A 3,384-nucleotide genomic window follows, 5' to 3' on the forward strand; every position below is an offset into this window, starting at 1 on the left:
GAAATAAAACAAATGAGCAGACAGGGTAAAAAAAGAGAGAGAGAGAGAGAGAGGCAAACCAAGAAACAGACTCTTAACTACAGAGAACAAACTGATGGTTACCAGGGGGGAGGTGGGTTGGGGGTTGGGTTAAATAGGTGATGGGGATTAAGAAGTGTACTTGTGATGAGCACCAGGTGTTGTACAGAAGTGTTGGATCACTAAATTTTACACCTGAAACTAATACTACATTATATGTTAACTAACCGGAATTTAAATAAAAAACTTTAAAAAACTTTGATATTCTAAAATTTTACTATTCTGTGACTGTGGTTCATTTTTCATTTACTATGTCTGGCATTACAGTATTTTCTTCTCTCTTTCTTCAGTCTAGAGAATCATGTCTTTCAGCTGAGAAATTCTTTTTATTATTTTTTTGTTTATATTTTCCTTTCATTTTGTTCTCTCTGGATCTTCAAGTCATTGGACAGTAGCCTCTTGGATTTACACTTTACAATTCAGACTTTCTTTCACATTTTCACTCTACCTGTATTTTTTTTCCTTAGTGCATTCTTTGACTTCATCCTTCAATATGTTTATCAAATTTCTGCTTAAACTACCATATTTTTAATTTCTAAGAACTTCTTACTTTTGAGCCATGCCTTTTTTTAAGTCATATTTAGTTCTTAAATTATAACCTTAATTATTTTTTTAATTCCCTCTGAGGATACTACTTATAGTTAAGATATAATTTTCTAGTAAATGTTCTTTTTTTTGTAAGTCTAGTAAATGTTCTGAAAATGTGCAAGTTTGTGTATATTTTATATGGACATTGAGTCTGGACACGTCCATGGACATACATTTTCAAGTGTTGGCATTTGTAAAATCTACCAACAGACATTATTTTTCCTCCTGGTAGATGTAAATTTCTTCAGCATGAGCTGAATTTTCAAAATATGGAGTCCACATGTTCAGAGTATGTACTTCCTCACCGAACTAGACCAGCTGTTGCACTGAGTTAGCCTTAGTGAAAGTTGTTTTTCTCCTTTCAAAAATTTGGGAGGTCCTTTCCTTTTTATTGTATATTTATATTCTGCTTGTCAGTTGATGATCGGAGGCCAAGTGGCCAATGCTGGAATAATGTTTGACTGGAGACAAATGGGGAGATTTAACAACCAGGACAACAACTCTTGCAAGGGCTTGGAAACTGATTGATATTGGTCCCTCGGAGTGTTCCTGGACATGAGGGGTGGTGGGGGAGGTCATTAACCTGGTAGTTGGCCCTTTTAGCATCTGCCTTTCTTCAAGACAGAATAGTTGGGTGATCTGACTACATGGTAATTCAGAGATTCAGAAGTATATGCAAGTTGACAAACTATCCATTAAAATGTTAAACACGCTTATTTCTGGGTTTCAGCATCTGGGATATTATCTGTCCTTGTTAAAAAAATATATATCTGGGGTGTCTGACTGGCTGAGTCGGAAGAGCATGCAACTATTGACCATGAGTTCAAGCCCCATGGTAGGTACAGAGATGACTTAAAAAATTTTTTTTTAAAAACTTTTAAAAAATTAAAAAAACCCCACATATCTGGAGTAATTAAAGCCTCTTCCAGACATGCGTCTGCCCTTGTTTCACTGACTTTCCTTGCAGCATGGCGCCCAAATGCCAGTCTTCACTCCTCCTCAAAAGAAGAAACTGAAATTGCCTCTTGACCCCGAGCTGGAGGCGACAACCCCTCAGCATTTCCCAAAGTGGGGGAAAGGACAGCAACAAGCAATCGAACATGTTGATGGAGTACAAATGAAACAGCAAGCCAGTGAGGAGAGTTTGAAAGTAGAGCAGAAATACAACAAACTCCACCAAGCGTTTTTTTTCAGAAGAGGTCAGAATTGATCACCAAAATCCAAAATTTGGGGGTAACAACATTTGTCAACCATCCACACGTGTCTGCTGCTCGGGGAGGAGGATGAAGAGGTGTTGCGTTATTTGACAAGAGTTGAAGTGACAGAATGTGAAGATATGAGATATTAAATCAGGTTACAGAACAGATTTTTATTTTGATGAAAACCCTTACTTTGAAAATAAAGTTCTGTCCAAAGAATTTCATCTGAATGAGGGTGGTGATCCATCTTCAAAGTCCACTGAAATCAAATGGAAATCGGGAAAGAATTCGACAAGAAAGTCAAGTCAAACACAGAATAAAGCCAGCAGGAAGAGGCAGCAGGAGGATCCAGAGGGCTTCTTCACCTGGTTTACTGACCACTCTGATCAGGTGCAGATGAGTTAGGAGAGGTCATCAAAGATGATATTTGGCCAAATCCATTACAGTACTACATGGTTCCTAATACGGATGATGAAGGGGAAGGAGAAGAAGAAGATGATGATGATGAAGGATTGGAGGGTATTGATGAAGAAGGAGATGAAGATGAAGACGAAGATGATGATGAGGGGGAAGAAGGAGAGGAGGAGGAAGGAGAAGCTGACTAATGGAACACTGATGGATTCTAACCTTTCTTTTTAAATTTTCTCCAGTCCCTAGGAGAAAGTTGCCCTGTGTTTTGAAGTGTCTTTTCTTTCCCTTTAGACTATGGTTCTCAACTTATTTGGCGAGAGTGGGGGGAATACTTTGAGCAGAATACAGCAGAAAAGAATCTCTACCCATTTCTGTTCCAAATTCATGTTTATTCCTTCCTGTCTCAACAAAAACTTTACGGGATCAACACCACCATGTTCTGTGGGAAAAAAGAAAAACCTTCTGCTTCCTTAGCTCTGCTGGAAGCTGGAGGGTACTAGGCCCCTGTGTGGTAGTGCATAGACTTCTAGCGTTTTTCCTCCTTTCTCTGTATATTGGGCTCCGAGATTACACTGTATCTCTATGTGAATATGGACAGTTAGCAACTTACCAGTTACCAACATGTACCTGGCTACTTTCTCTTGTTTAAAAAAAAAAAGAACTTAAAGAAATAGTGTTATAAAGGTCAGCAAAGTTTGGTTTTGAGATGCACAGCTTCTCCTTTGGCATGCTTAATTGTGATGTTTAGTGGAGATCCTTGCAGTTTAAGATGACACTTTTAAAATAAAATTCTCTTCCAATGATGACTTGAGCCCTGACCTTCGATGGGAGAATCAGCAGAACCTATAGAATCTTATTTGAAATTGACATTCTCTATTGAAATTTTGTTCTATTTTTAAATTTTCTTTTATATTTCACTGGAAAAGAAAGATGATGCTCAGTTTTAAACATTTAAAGTGTACAAAGTGCTTTGTTAAAATAAAACTAAATGTGTACACACAAAAAAATTTTTTTTTAATTTAAAAATACTTCTTATTTCTGGGGCGCCTGGGTGGCTCAGTCGTTAAGCATCTGCCTTTGGCTCAGGTCATGATCCCAGGGTCTTGGA

At 37.8% G+C, this 3,384-nt stretch overlaps 1 pseudogene; it reads left to right on the forward strand.

The window, feature by feature from the left end:
- The first annotated feature begins 1,634 nt into the window (after positions 1–1,634).
- LOC113253693 (protein SET-like) lies at positions 1,635–2,470 on the forward strand (annotated as a pseudogene).
- Positions 2,471–3,384: the final 914 nt, after the last annotated feature.

This window comes from Ursus arctos, unplaced genomic scaffold, assembly GCF_023065955.2.
Source record: "Ursus arctos isolate Adak ecotype North America unplaced genomic scaffold, UrsArc2.0 scaffold_20, whole genome shotgun sequence".
Taxonomy (NCBI): Eukaryota; Metazoa; Chordata; class Mammalia; order Carnivora; family Ursidae; genus Ursus; species Ursus arctos.